The 15,969-nt window shown below is 44.7% G+C and overlaps 1 protein-coding gene across 7 annotated transcripts in view; it reads left to right on the forward strand.

Annotated features, from left to right (window-relative positions):
• Nucleotides 1-15,969, forward strand: part of TOGARAM2 (TOG array regulator of axonemal microtubules 2) — an 83,487-nt gene that overhangs the window by 13,841 nt on the left and 53,677 nt on the right. The window contains exons 1-4 of one of the 7 annotated variants that reach the window (XM_081186371.1): nucleotides 10,365-10,400; nucleotides 11,497-11,618; nucleotides 12,164-12,258; nucleotides 15,491-15,628. The exons of 3 other annotated variants lie outside the window; for them this stretch is intronic. The gene's annotated coding sequence lies outside the window, so the exon portion shown is untranslated. Of the gene's footprint in view, nucleotides 1-10,364; nucleotides 10,401-11,496; nucleotides 11,619-12,163; nucleotides 12,259-15,490; nucleotides 15,629-15,969 lie in introns of those variants that run through there. 3 more of the 7 variants (XM_081186374.1, XM_081186372.1, XM_081186375.1) reach the window with 3 other exon arrangements.

Below are 15,969 nucleotides of genomic sequence, written 5' to 3' on the forward strand. Positions count from 1 at the left end.
ATGCCTTGCAACCAAAGAAAGAAAGAGAGCCAGTGGCTTTGATTTCACTGAACGTTGTAATTAACATTTAGGTCACAAAGCTTAAACAAACTCCATTTGGGATTAATTTAGGCCACATCCACACCATACATTTAAAGAAATATTATATAGTGGTACCTCGGGTACTTAATTCATTCTGGAGGTCTGTTCTTAACCTGAAACTGTTCTTAACTTGAGGTACCACTTTAGCTAATGGGGCCTCCCGCTGCCGCCGCGCCGCCGCCACACCATTTCTGTTCTCATCCTGAAACAAAGTTCTTAACCCGAGGTACTATTTCTGGGTTAGCAGAGTCTGTAACCTGAAGCGTATGTAACCCGAGGTACCACTGTCCCATTTTGACCATCCCAAACATCCTAGGAACTCTTAAGTGTGCTGAGAACTGTTAAGAGACCTTTATTGCTATCACAGAGCTACAATTTTTGGAGTTCATTGGGTTCATTGTTTATTGAAGCACTCTTGGTATTGTAGCTCTATGCAGGGATGAGTGGCCTCCTTAACAGCTCTCAGCACCATTAGCAGACTACAATTCCCAGGATGTTTTGGGGGAGCTATAAGTGTTAAAGTGGCATCATAGTACTTTTAAATGTAAGGGGGAGTTGTGGCTTCAAAATAAGAAGCAGAAGCAGAATTGGAACGGATTAACCAATCTGGCGCTATCTCTCATGGTTTATAAATGGACTGTGGCTACTTCTCCCACAGCAAAAATAATATGCAATATTCATGCTTTGATTCTCCAGGACATACCAATTATATTTGGATTGCATGTTCTATCCATGCTTTACACTCCAGCTGTCAGAATGTAGTGTTTGCAGGAGCTCTGTGCCTGTGGGCAGATTGTGTGTGTGTGTGTGTGTGTGTGTGTGTGTGTGTGTGTGTGTGTGTGTGTGTATATATATATATATATATATATATATATATATTTGCTTTCGTAGATTTTCACGGGTACAGGAATGTAGGTTTTGGTGTCTTCGGGTGTCTTCCCGTGTAAGAGTTGGGGTGTCTAGGCGACGTTTCGACGAGGTCTCACTCGTCATCTTCAGGCTGGTGCTTTCGGCTTCTTGTTACTAGAACAGAGCAGGATCTCAGTGTTTGAGTTCCTATAAATACTGTTGAGGGGGTGTGGTGTATAGCCTCCAACGTTCTGGGCAGAGAGGAAGTTCCTAGGTTAATGTGCCTTTTCTTCTATTGTTCATTAATTACTTGAGGGATATCTTGAGTGATTACTTGAGTGATATTCTGAGTACCACTTAGGAGGGTCATTAGGTGTGGATTAGTTGCTAAAGCTTTCGTGTCTTGACCTCTTGACCTTGTAAAGAGTTTTTTCTGAGAAGATGGCTGTACTGCACTTAGTTGTGCTCTGGCTTGGCTTCGTGTATAGGGGCGAGCTGTGGTTTTGTGCCCTGTGCCAGCCAGATCTGTGTAGGGATTGCAGGGGGGTGCAGCATCCGGAGGTGCCACTATGGTTTGGCTACTGGATGGTGTCTGTAATTTATCTGTGGAGAGGGTCTGGGTTTGGGTCTGGTGTGGTTGATTGGAGATGGCGTTCTGTGTGCCTCTGGTTCTGGTGTCGGTTTTTGTGGGGAGGGCTAATTTCCAGATGTCTGGCAGGCGGGACGTGTCGTCACGCTTGTTCATGTTGTGAGGGTGTTTCTCTATCTCGATGGCTTCCATGATTATTCTCTTGTGGTGATGTTCCATGTTAAAGAGCAATTTGGAATCTGCAAAATTAATTTCGTGTCCTGTTTCTTTCATGTGTTGGTAAAGAGAGGAAGTTTTTTCTTCTTTTTTGACGGCATTCTTGTGTTCTGCGATACGTGCATTTATTCGTCTGTTTGTTTGTCCAATGTACGTGGCTGGGCAGACTTTGCAGGGTATTTCATAGTGGCACCTCCGGATGCTGCACCCCCCTGCAATCCCTACACAGATCTGGCTGGCACAGGGCACAAAACCACAGCTCGCCCCTATACACGAAGCCAAGCCAGAACACAACTAAGTGCAGTACAGCCATCTTCTCAGAAAAACTCTTTACAAGGTCAAGAGGTCAAGACACGAAAGCTTTAGCAACTAATCCACACCTAATGACCCTCCTAAGTGGTACTCAGAATATCACTCAAGTAATCACTCAAGATATCCCTCAAGTAATTAATGAACAATAGAAGAAAAGGCACATTAACCTAGGAACTTCCTCTCTGCCCAGAACGTTGGAGGCTATACACCACACCCCCTCAACAGTATTTATAGGAACTCAAACACTGAGATCCTGCTCTGTTCTAGTAACAAGAAGCCGAAAGCACCAGCCTGAAGATGACGAGTGAGACCTCGTCGAAACGTCGCCTAGACACCCCAACTCTTACACGGGAAGACACCCGAAGACACCAAAACCTACATTCCTGTACCCGTGAAAATCTACGAAAGCAAATATCTCACCTCTACGGGGAGGAAACCTTCCAGCTGACAAGAACCTACGAGAAACTAGAAATCCGAAGAGCCACCATCTTATGTGATCTCTTGTTCCTACGCAACTGCCGAGACAACAACTTAATTCCCACATGCTTCCAACTTAAATTCCACTCTAAAACCCCAGCTACCGAAAGGATCCTGAAACGAACTGAACTATCCCTAATCAGAAACGAACTACATAAGAAAAGATACCTACTAAACCAAACCAACAAAGATCTGCTCACTCTTCACCTCAAACTCTGTAACAAAATCCACCCTGCACTCTGGGACAAATGCAAACAACTAGCCGTTTGGAGAGCTGAAACAGAGTCCTCACATAAGACAGACATACACACCAACAAACTCCACAAACTAGAGAAACGCCAGAAGCCCAGCCACCCTCCACAACAACCCATGAAACAAACAGTACATAACATATCAGACAGGATCCTCACCTCAACTGAAACCAAAGTACTCTCCAAAGGTTTCAACTTTGCAGTCGCCCCGAGACGCATCCCCACGGAAAACATCATATGCGGAGTCGAAGCTAGCCTAACCAAAATCAACCCAGATGAAGCCAATAAAATCAGACTTGAAGTCACCAACATCCTCTGCTCCAGCAAACCACCCAGAAGCAATTTACACAAAGAAGAACAGAAAGCACTCACCAACCTGAGGAAAGACAACAACATAATCATTCTCCCAGCAGACAAAGGTAATGCCACTGTTGTGATGAACACATCGGACTACCAAGCAAAACTATCAAATCTACTCCAAGACCCTACCTACCAACCTATAAAAACAGATCCCACCACCTATCTGGAAAAAACCACCAAATCCAAAATAAAAGCCTCTCCTATCAGTGAAGAAATCCAGCTAAGAATCATCCCCAGAGAAAAATCATCCAGATGCCCCAAACTCTACGGTCTCCCCAAGATACACAAAGAAGGAACACCACTCAGACCAATAGTCAGCTCCATAGGCTCACCTCTACAAAATCTCGCTAAATTTCTCGCTAAGCAACTTCAGCCCTATGCAGAATCTATCGCTTCACACGTTACAAACTCCTTCCAGTTCATAGAAACAATAAAGAAGCAAAACCTACATCCCGATGACCTACTTGTGAGCTTCGATGTTGTATCTCTCTTCACACAAGTGCCCATTAATGAAGCCTTGACAGCCATTCAAAACAAATACAATCCCCCCGAATACATCCTGGACCTGACCAACCACTGCCTAACCAACACGTACTTCATCCACAATGGACAAAGATACAAACAGATAGAAGGAGCACCTATGGGATCACCCCTCTCACCGGTCATCGCAAATCTGTACATGGAACACTTTGAAACCAATGCTTTAGACAAGTCAGAACACAAACCCAAACTTTGGCTCAGATATGTTGACGACACCTTTGTAATTTGGCCACACGGGAAGGAAAAACTAGATAGCTTCCTCACACATCTCAACAGCCTACACCCCAAAATACAATTCACTATGGAAATAGAAGCCAACAACCAACTTCCCTTCCTTGACGTCCTAATCTACAAAAAACCTGATGGCTCCCTAGGACACACTATCTACCGGAAAAAAACACACACCAACCGCTACTTACATGCACAATCACACCACCACCCTGCACAAATAAACTCCGTAGCCAAGACTCTCATCTCCAGAACCAAACGCCTGGCTGACAAAGACCACTTGACAACTGAGTTACAGAATCTCTCAAATGTGTTAATCGCCAACGGATACCAGCAAAACAGGGTTACGAAGCTAATCCAAAAAGAAACACCCCCCAAAAACCAAGACACAGAAGAAAACAATGGCATGGCCCTCCTTCCTTATATCAAGGGCACTACAGATAAAATTAGCAAAATCCTCCATAAACACAATATCAAAACAGCCTTTTGCACCAACCAAAAAATAGCCAATATCCTCAGAAACCCAAAAGATAAAATCCAGTTAGAAAACCAAGGGGTCTATGAAATACCCTGCAAAGTCTGCCCAGCCACGTACATTGGACAAACAAACAGACGAATAAATGCACGTATCGCAGAACACAAGAATGCCGTCAAAAAAGAAGAAAAAACTTCCTCTCTTTACCAACACATGAAAGAAACAGGACACGAAATTAATTTTGCAGATTCCAAATTGCTCTTTAACATGGAACATCACCACAAGAGAATAATCATGGAAGCCATCGAGATAGAGAAACACCCTCACAACATGAACAAGCGTGACGACACGTCCCGCCTGCCAGACATCTGGAAATTAGCCCTCCCCACAAAAACCGACACCAGAACCAGAGGCACACAGAACGCCATCTCCAATCAACCACACCAGACCCAAACCCAGACCCTCTCCACAGATAAATTACAGACACCATCCAGTAGCCAAACCATAGTGGCACCTCCGGATGCTGCACCCCCATGCAATCCCTACACAGATCTGGCTGGCACAGGGCACAAAACCACAGCTCGCCCCTATACACGAAGCCAAGCCAGAGCACAACTAAGTGCAGTACAGCCATCTTCTCAGAAAAACTCTTTACAAGGTCAAGAGGTCAAGACACGAAAGCTTTAGCAACTAATCCACACCTAATGACCCTCCTAAGTGGTACTCAGAATATCACTCAAGTAATCACTCAAGATATCCCTCAAGTAATTAATGAACAATAGAAGAAAAGGCACATTAACCTAGGAACTTCCTCTCTGCCCAGAACGTTGGAGGCTATACACCACACCCCCTCAACAGTATTTATAGGAACTCAAACACTGAGATCCTGCTCTGTTCTAGTAACAAGAAGCCGAAAGCACCAGCCTGAAGATGACGAGTGAGACCTCGTCGAAACGTCGCCTAGACACCCCAACTCTTACACGGGAAGACACCCGAAGACACCAAAACCTACATATATATATATATATATATATATATATTTGCTTTCGTAGATTTTCACGGGTACAGGAATGTAGGTTTTGGTGTCTTCGGGTGTCTTCCCGTGTAAGAGTTGGGGTGTCTAGGCGACGTTTCGACGAGGTCTCACTCGTCATCTTCAGGCTGGTGCTTTCGGCTTCTTGTTACTAGAACAGAGCAGGATCTCAGTGTTTGAGTTCCTATAAATACTGTTGAGGGGGTGTGGTGTATAGCCTCCAACGTTCTGGGCAGAGAGGAAGTTCCTAGGTTAATGTGCCTTTTCTTCTTTTGTTCATTAATTACTTGAGGGATATCTTGAGTGATTACTTGAGTGATATTCTGAGTACCACTTAGGAGGGTCATTAGGTGTGGATTAGTTGCTGAAGCTTTCGTGTCTTGACCTCTTGACCTTGTAAAGAGTTTTTCTGAGAAGATGGCTGTACTGCACTTAGTTGTGCTCTGGCTTGGCTTCGTGTATAGGGGCGAGCTGTGGTTTTGTGCCCTGTGCCAGCCAGATCTGTGTAGGGATTGCAGGGGGGTGCAGCATCCGGAGGTGCCACTATGGTTTGGCTACTGGATGGTGTCTGTAATTTATCTGTGGAGAGGGTCTGGGTTTGGGTCTGGTGTGGTTGATTGGAGATGGCGTTCTGTGTGCCTCTGGTTCTGGTGTCGGTTTTTGTGGGGAGGGCTAATTTCCAGATGTCTGGCAGGCGGGACGTGTCGTCACGCTTGTTCATGTTGTGAGGGTGTTTCTCTATCTCGATGGCTTCCATGATTATTCTCTTGTGGTGATGTTCCATGTTAAAGAGCAATTTGGAATCTGCAAAATTAATTTCGTGTCCTGTTTCTTTCATGTGTTGGTAAAGAGAGGAAGTTTTTTCTTCTTTTTTGACGGCATTCTTGTGTTCTGCGATACGTGCATTTATTCGTCTGTTTGTTTGTCCAATGTACGTGGCTGGGCAGACTTTGCAGGGTATTTCATAGACCCCTTGGTTTTCTAACTGGATTTTATCTTTTGGGTTTCTGAGGATATTGGCTATTTTTTGGTTGGTGCAAAAGGCTGTTTTGATATTGTGTTTATGGAGGATTTTGCTAATTTTATCTGTAGTGCCCTTGATATAAGGAAGGAGGGCCATGCCATTGTTTTCTTCTGTGTCTTGGTTTTTGGGGGGTGTTTCTTTTTGGATTAGCTTCGTAACCCTGTTTTGCTGGTATCCGTTGGCGATTAACACATTTGAGAGATTCTGTAACTCAGTTGTCAAGTGGTCTTTGTCAGCCAGGCGTTTGGTTCTGGAGATGAGAGTCTTGGCTACGGAGTTTATTTGTGCAGGGTGGTGGTGTGATTGTGCATGTAAGTAGCGGTTGGTGTGTGTTTTTTTCCGGTAGATAGTGTGTCCTAGGGAGCCATCAGGTTTTTTGTAGATTAGGACGTCAAGGAAGGGAAGTTGGTTGTTGGCTTCTATTTCCATAGTGAATTGTATTTTGGGGTGTAGGCTGTTGAGATGTGTGAGGAAGCTATCTAGTTTTTCCTTCCCGTGTGGCCAAATTACAAAGGTGTCGTCAACATATCTGAGCCAAAGTTTGGGTTTGTGTTCTGACTTGTCTAAAGCATTGGTTTCAAAGTGTTCCATGTACAGATTTGCGATGACCGGTGAGAGGGGTGATCCCATAGGTGCTCCTTCTATCTGTTTGTATCTTTGTCCATTGTGGATGAAGTACGTGTTGGTTAGGCAGTGGTTGGTCAGGTCCAGGATGTATTCGGGGGGATTGTATTTGTTTTGAATGGCTGTCAAGGCTTCATTAATGGGCACTTGTGTGAAGAGAGATACAACATCGAAGCTCACAAGTAGGTCATCGGGATGTAGGTTTTGCTTCTTTATTGTTTCTATGAACTGGAAGGAGTTTGTAACGTGTGAAGCGATAGATTCTGCATAGGGCTGAAGTTGCTTAGCGAGAAATTTAGCGAGATTTTGTAGAGGTGAGCCTATGGAGCTGACTATTGGTCTGAGTGGTGTTCCTTCTTTGTGTATCTTGGGGAGACCGTAGAGTTTGGGGCATCTGGATGATTTTTCTCTGGGGATGATTCTTAGCTGGATTTCTTCACTGATAGGAGAGGCTTTTATTTTGGATTTGGTGGTTTTTTCCAGATAGGTGGTGGGATCTGTTTTTATAGGTTGGTAGGTAGGGTCTTGGAGTAGATTTGATAGTTTTGCTTGGTAGTCCGATGTGTTCATCACAACAGTGGCATTACCTTTGTCTGCTGGGAGAATGATTATGTTGTTGTCTTTCCTCAGGTTGGTGAGTGCTTTCTGTTCTTCTTTGTGTAAATTGCTTCTGGGTGGTTTGCTGGAGCAGAGGATGTTGGTGACTTCAAGTCTGATTTTATTGGCTTCATCTGGGTTGATTTTGGTTAGGCTAGCTTCGACTCCGCATATGATGTTTTCCGTGGGGATGCGTCTCGGGGCGACTGCAAAGTTGAAACCTTTGGAGAGTACTTTGGTTTCAGTTGAGGTGAGGATCCTGTCTGATATGTTATGTACTGTTTGTTTCATGGGTTGTTGTGGAGGGTGGCTGGGCTTCTGGCGTTTCTCTAGTTTGTGGAGTTTGTTGGTGTGTATGTCTGTCTTATGTGAGGACTCTGTTTCAGCTCTCCAAACGGCTAGTTGTTTGCATTTGTCCCAGAGTGCAGGGTGGATTTTGTTACAGAGTTTGAGGTGAAGAGTGAGCAGATCTTTGTTGGTTTGGTTTAGTAGGTATCTTTTCTTATGTAGTTCGTTTCTGATTAGGGATAGTTCAGTTCGTTTCAGGATCCTTTCGGTAGCTGGGGTTTTAGAGTGGAATTTAAGTTGGAAGCATGTGGGAATTAAGTTGTTGTCTCGGCAGTTGCGTAGGAACAAGAGATCACATAAGATGGTGGCTCTTCGGATTTCTAGTTTCTCGTAGGTTCTTGTCAGCTGGAAGGTTTCCTCCTGGAAATAGAAGCCAACAACCAACTTCCCTTCCTTGACGTCCTAATCTACAAAAAACCTGATGGCTCCCTAGGACACACTATCTACCGGAAAAAAACACACACCAACCGCTACTTACATGCACAATCACACCACCACCCTGCACAAATAAACTCCGTAGCCAAGACTCTCATCTCCAGAACCAAACGCCTGGCTGACAAAGACCACTTGACAACTGAGTTACAGAATCTCTCAAATGTGTTAATCGCCAACGGATACCAGCAAAACAGGGTTACGAAGCTAATCCAAAAAGAAACACCCCCCAAAAACCAAGACACAGAAGAAAACAATGGCATGGCCCTCCTTCCTTATATCAAGGGCACTACAGATAAAATTAGCAAAATCCTCCATAAACACAATATCAAAACAGCCTTTTGCACCAACCAAAAAATAGCCAATATCCTCAGAAACCCAAAAGATAAAATCCAGTTAGAAAACCAAGGGGTCTATGAAATACCCTGCAAAGTCTGCCCAGCCACGTACATTGGACAAACAAACAGACGAATAAATGCACGTATCGCAGAACACAAGAATGCCGTCAAAAAAGAAGAAAAAACTTCCTCTCTTTACCAACACATGAAAGAAACAGGACACGAAATTAATTTTGCAGATTCCAAATTGCTCTTTAACATGGAACATCACCACAAGAGAATAATCATGGAAGCCATCGAGATAGAGAAACACCCTCACAACATGAACAAGCGTGACGACACGTCCCGCCTGCCAGACATCTGGAAATTAGCCCTCCCCACAAAAACCGACACCAGAACCAGAGGCACACAGAACGCCATCTCCAATCAACCACACCAGACCCAAACCCAGACCCTCTCCACAGATAAATTACAGACACCATCCAGTAGCCAAACCATAGTGGCACCTCCGGATGCTGCACCCCCCTGCAATCCCTACACAGATCTGGCTGGCACAGGGCACAAAACCACAGCTCGCCCCTATACACGAAGCCAAGCCAGAGCACAACTAAGTGCAGTACAGCCATCTTCTCAGAAAAACTCTTTACAAGGTCAAGAGGTCAAGACACGAAAGCTTCAGCAACTAATCCACACCTAATGACCCTCCTAAGTGGTACTCAGAATATCACTCAAGTAATCACTCAAGATATCCCTCAAGTAATTAATGAACAAAAGAAGAAAAGGCACATTAACCTAGGAACTTCCTCTCTGCCCAGAACGTTGGAGGCTATACACCACACCCCCTCAACAGTATTTATAGGAACTCAAACACTGAGATCCTGCTCTGTTCTAGTAACAAGAAGCCGAAAGCACCAGCCTGAAGATGACGAGTGAGACCTCGTCGAAACGTCGCCTAGACACCCCAACTCTTACACGGGAAGACACCCGAAGACACCAAAACCTACATATATATATATATATATATATATATATATATATATATATATATATATATATATATATACACACATATATACCAAGCCCTGAATCTTCATAATACTGTAGGACAATTCTGCTTGTGGGGGGGGGGGGGGAAGGGGGAGGGGGAAGGAAATGAAAAACAGCATGGGGAGTTTTTGCAAGTGAGTGACTATCATGTAATCATCTTTCCTAGAATCTTGCTTCTATCAATAGTTTATTTCATTTCTCTTTAGCACTGTAGGCTACTTTAGAAGTCAGCATGCTCTTGCAGCTAGGACTGCAGAGTTTGCCTTCCGTGTCTCTGCAGGACCCTGTTCAGATTTTTGGTGGTGAATTATTAATCCCCTTCTGTTGCTCTAGGTCGGGTAGTAAGTGGCAGTTCTGTATGAAAAGTGGCCCTCTTTGTTGGGCTCTAATTAATGCTTATGTAATCTCCCTCTCCCTCTCCCCCCCCCATCTCTCTTGTGTGTGTGTGCACGTCCTTCCTGGGTGCAGTTTGAATGGTGCAATCCTGTGCAGTGAGATTCCTTTTTTGCAGTGCACAAACTGGAAATTAAATAAACACAGGAATGGTTTCAAAGTGTGAGGAAAAAAGAAAGTAGACTGGTAAGTCAGTTATGGTAGCTTCTGGATGACCTGTTTGTTGAGCATTCACCCTGATTTGTCTGCACAAAGTTTGCAGGAAGGTTAGATGTGCGGGCTATTTATTGGCCATCGGTTCTGATTTATTTGGAGGATGTGTATACGTACATTGCATTAAATGAATGTTATTCCATTCTACACTTTCCAGTGCATTACCCTGTCACTTTACTTTTCACTTTACTTATACCCTGTACAGTGTTTTTTTTGTTGCCCGGGGGTAGGTTTATTGCACAAGAAATGTGATTCTATCCCACCCCAAAATAGTGGTAGTCTGGGATCAAAATATGTTTGCTGGAGAAGAAGTAGAACAGTTATGGATTCACCTGAAAAGAAGTGCAAGCAAGGCCTTTTATTTTCTTCAGCTGGAGCTCACCGGAGCTCAGTTCTGGCACCTCTCAGGTGGGCACCACTGCCATTCTAAGACAAGGGGAAAGTTCGAGATGAGCTCCAGCACCTCCTTCTCTAGAAAAACAGCGCTGAGTGTAAGCATCCTCATTGATCACTGGTGGTGCCTACCTCACAAGGTTGTTTTGAGGATATATGGCATAAGAGTTGCAAGGCAGTTTGAACCCTCAACTGTATTATTCCTTCATGAAGGAAAACCCAATTTAGGGAAGGGTGTAACATGGATATTATATCCTGCTATCAACAGAAGTTTGTTTTCTCCTCTCATTCATAAATAGAGCTTTCAAAACATGTGTGTGCGGGTGTGGGGATGTTTGCTGTTTTGTGAATGCTTATCGGATCTGGTTACAGGTGTGTAGAATCCCAGAATATCCAACCCTTTTCCATTGTTGTTTGAAACCTGTGGCTTCCTAATTGTCTGGTTGCAGTCAAGGTCACTCAGCCAAACACCCAGGGAGACGCCTACCAGGAAAATCTCTTCCTCACTCCTGCATCTTAATACTTCTTTGAAGAAGTTGTTGCTATGCAGCCTTGTTTGTTCACGGTATGTGACACTGTTTGCCTGCTCTGTATGTATAACTTGTTAAGTGTGAGTCAAGGGTTGGCCTGAGACAGAGATCCCTGCAGCTTTCCAAAACTGCCATCTGACCTACAGGTGAAGGCAAAATCGCTAAGGGGGAAGACCCTCACAGCCAAGTTCTGCGGCTGTCCCAAGAGATGGCAAATTTAAAAATGTGAGGATCTGGTTCCTGAAGTATAGAGGAGTTTGCAAAGCAGGTGAGTGACCAGAACTGCAGTCTCTTCTGGCTGCTCTCTGAGGACTAGGCTGTCCCTTAGAAGGCTGTTTACATTGACTGTGCAGGAAATACATGAGTCGATTGCACAGTATTTTGCTAGGGAGTTTGTTATGTAACTGTCATGTCATTTGTTGTGCATCCTTGAATTAGAGAGGTATATTATGAGGAGTAAGGGGGGGGACTCCAGAGAAGGTTTCCTACCAGCTGAAGCCCCAGTGATTGTCAACCAACCCTTGGAGAACTGAGAACAGGCTGTTCAAGTGACTTTTGTCCAAAATATGACAGGGGTGTTCAAATGTGATGAGGAAAATGTGAGGGGAAGGAGCTACTTGACTGGTTTCCCTACCTTTAATTAAATATATATATATATATATATATCAAGGAGGAGTGAGGAGAAGAACCAGAGAACTACATTTACCTCAGTGAAAGTGAGGTAAAGTTGCAAGAAAACAACATCATTCATTCTTCAACCCTTCAACAAAACCACACAGAGTTGTATACATGGTCTCTGCTTTATCTTCACAGCAACCCTGTGAGGTAGGTTAAGCAGAGAGGCAGACAAGAGAAAGAGAGTATACTCTATCAACCTACCACACTGTAGCCATTGTGCCTTTTTGGAGGTGAGTGACAAAAGGTGCCGCAAGTACTGCTGTATGATTGTAGGCATTTCTTGCACAATGTTGAGTGAGCTGCATGGAAGCTTAATTCCACCATTAAGGATGAGCCTACACGGCCTGTCAAGTAGCCCGAACTGTACCATTTTTGACAGGCTTCGGAATTGTGATGTACCATTTCTGGACAGGCTTTGGAATTGTGAAGTGCAGAGTCAGGGAAAAAACAATCCAGTCGGGGCATTTTGGCACTGTGGTCTAAACCACTGAGCCTCTTGGGCTTGCCGATCAGAAGGTCAGGGGTTCGAATCTCCGCAACGGGGTGAGCTCCCGTTGCTCTGTCCTAGCTTCTACCAACCTAGCAGTTCAAAAACACACCAATGCAAGTAGATAAACAGGTACCGCTGTGGCAGGAAGGTAAACAGCATTTCCGTGTGCTCTGGTTTCTGTCATGCTGCACCAGAAGTGGTTTAGTCATGCTGGCCACATTTTGCGGACAAACGCCAGCTCCCTCGGCCTGAAAAGTGAGATGAGCGGCTCACCCCATAGTCGCCTTTGATGGGGTTCCTTTACCTTTTACTTTTTGTGGTTAGTTAGCATAAGACAGATGAACACACATGCAGAGTAATGGTGGTTCCATTTGTTGTGTTCTATGCATTTGTTTTCTGTGAATAGTGTGCTCTTGTGAACCCAATGGCCACTCACCGCTTTACCCGGGGGGCAGGCGGTTGCGGCCCCTTGCTTTCTGCCTCCTTCCCTGGCAGCCAGAATACACAAGTGAAATTGAGGGATGGTTTTCCCGCCAAAATGGTCTGCTTCAAACGGCCAATGCTGAGGGCAGTGCCTTTCTCACATACATGCTGTATTGCAATTTGGGGTCCACCCCTTTCTAGGAGACATATGGCGGTGGCTGGAGTTATTTCACAGGGTGTATTTGGCGAGAGTGCATGTGTTTGTGTCTCAGGTACTGCATACACCTCCCCCCACCCCCATCCCCGAGCAGAACCTAAAGCTGTCTCAGCTGAAATGGTCTGTCCTAGCTGTGCAGCGTCAGTGGAGCTGTCACTGTCTTAGTTAGATGAGCTGAGGGTGAGGTGGCAATCCTGGGCAGACTCTTTAAAAAGAGGACAGTGTTATCTTCACAGAAGAAGGAGTTTTGCACATGTCTGAACCCTTCTATTGGAAATGTGTGTCTCTAGAAAAGGGAATTCTACACATGCTTGGGAGCACTCAGTCCAAGGTACCAAAATTCTTTAAAAAAAGTTGACAACCTCGGCTCTGGGCGAGACACCCCCGACTTCAATTCTAGCATCCCAGAATCAGGCACATTAGCAAGATATGTTCAGCGACAATAATTCACTGACAGTTAATAAGTAGACGATTCCACTTTTCAGGTTATAATACAGCTCAGCTCATGCTTCTTTGGGGTACCAGAAACAGGAAGCACAGGTCTCCGTATACATTCAGCCCCAACTGAAGCCTTTATTTATTTGAATCTCCTTCAACTGAGTGAAAATAAAGCTTGGCCCTTGAACCCCTAACCAGTGGTACCTTGGGTTACAAGCACCTTGGGTTACAAACAGTGGCGTAGCGTGGGTTGTCAGCACCCAGGGCAAGGCAAGTAATTTGCGCCCCCTAACCCGTGGATTTGCGCCCCCTAACCCGTGGATTTGCACCCCCTAACCCGTGGATTTGCGCACCCTAACCCTAACCCCCAGATGTTGCGCCCGGTGCGGCCGGCCCCCCTGCACCCCCCACGCTACGCCACTGGTTACAAACACTTCGGGTTACAGACTCCGCTAACCCGGAAGCAGTACCTCAGGTTAAGAACTTTACCTGAGGATGAGAACAGAAATCGCATGCCGGTGGCGCGGCAGCAGCATTAGCTAAAGTGGTACCTCAGGTTAAGAACACTTTCAGGTTAAGAATGGATCTCAGGAACGAATTAAGTTCACAACCAGAGGTACCACTATAGTAATTGCTCTACAGTTCCTGTTAAATGGTTCAGAAATTTCCCAAAATGGGTACCCATGACTACTTAAGCAGTAACTGTGGAGCCGTCAAAGAGCAATGGCTTTTTGATGGCCGTTTAATTAAAAGTGTAATTTTAAGTACTTTATAGGGAAAGGGGAAAGCAAATTCTGAATTTGAAGCTTAAAAAAATTAAATCTGGATGTTTACTCAGTATGCCTCATGCTACTGATTGAGAAAAGGTTTTTCAAAGACTTCCTAGCTATTCATGTAAATCTGTTTTATTGACAGGAACAGCCTTCATTATGCTGTTTTGGAAGCAAGCTGAAATATTTCCTGTTTCAGCGGGCCTATTGAGACACAGAAGAATAGAATCATTGTAGCATTGTAGGGACTCCAAGGGTCATCTAGTCCAACCCCCTGCAGTGCAGGAATCTTTCGCCTAATGTGGGTCTGTAACTTCCTGTTGAAGCAACAACTGCTTTTTATACCACAAATGCTCTGGCTTACTTTTGTCCCACTTTTGTCCTACATCACTCTTCCTGACAGCAATAATATAGCAACCTTGAGGGAGCATTGCAGAACAAGCATTGCATGCAGGGGGGGTTGGACTAGATGACCCTCGGGGTACCTTCCAACTCTACAATTATATGATTCTATGAGCAAACTAAAGCAGAATGAATCTTATGAACAAACTAAAGCAGAATAAATTTGCCACTAATGCACTATCGATGTATCAAGAATGTGATGCAGAATACACTCACAGGAAAACACCAGGAGGAGTCCTCTGTTTCCTCTTTGTTGAACGTTAGGACTGTAAGCTTTCCTAGGCAAGCACCAATCTTGTACTTAGTAATGAATTATGCACAGTGAGGGAACTATATCAATCAATAAAAATTAGTGACTGGAGTGGGGAGCAGAGAGAGAATTCTAAGGTGTCATTGAGTAGATGGATCTTGGTCACCTTTGTACGCAGATGGCAAATCCCAAGACTGTGCAAGAGCTAGTTTGCTGAAGTGTCGTTTGCCTCTCCAAATGGGTACAGTCTCAAGAAGCAGAGCTCTGCGAAAGCACAACTGATGGGAACAACGAATGCTCGACACCGGCTCCCCCTGGCTTTTGAGAATTCCTGAGAATGTTTTCAGCGATGCCATCCTTCTGTCATTGACAAGCAGTTTCAGGGACTCTCAGCTCCTCTAAGGGATATGAGGCGGGCACTCCCTTAGCTCATTATTAGAGATGTTTGCTGGTTACTCTCTTCCCTCTCTAGAGAGGAATCGTTTTCTTGCTGTTACTTCGGGAGATGCTGTCTCATCTCTGACTCGGCAAGAGGAAACTTGCCGGGGGATGTAGAGAAGCTTCTTGGTGCTTGCAAAGACGGTTTTGCCCTGAAAGTGTCAACAGGCAGGTAAGGATCTCATCCATCTTGCAGATAGCGTCAGGTGTGGTGCGAAAGAGTCGAAGTGACCCAAGAGTTGCAGCCTCCTATTTGGTGGCATGTGGAACTATAGAATTATCTGAGTCATTTAGCATTGCCAGCTTTGGCTTCCATGCCTTGTAGCATCTGTTTGTTTGCAGACAGTAGCAGCTCAAGAAATCTGCTTTAATCTGCTCAAGAAATTGGAATGACTCTGGAGGGTTTCTGGTCAGCTGTGGTTACCCTATAGTAATTTCTTCTGGCCTTATGATCTGTTTGGACTAGAGCTCCTTTCAGTTCCTGACACCCAGCAGTCAGATAAGGATCTGAAG

Source organism: Podarcis bocagei (assembly GCF_964188305.1).
Source record: "Podarcis bocagei genome assembly, chromosome: 3".
Lineage (NCBI taxonomy): Eukaryota > Metazoa > Chordata > Lepidosauria > Squamata > Lacertidae > Podarcis > Podarcis bocagei.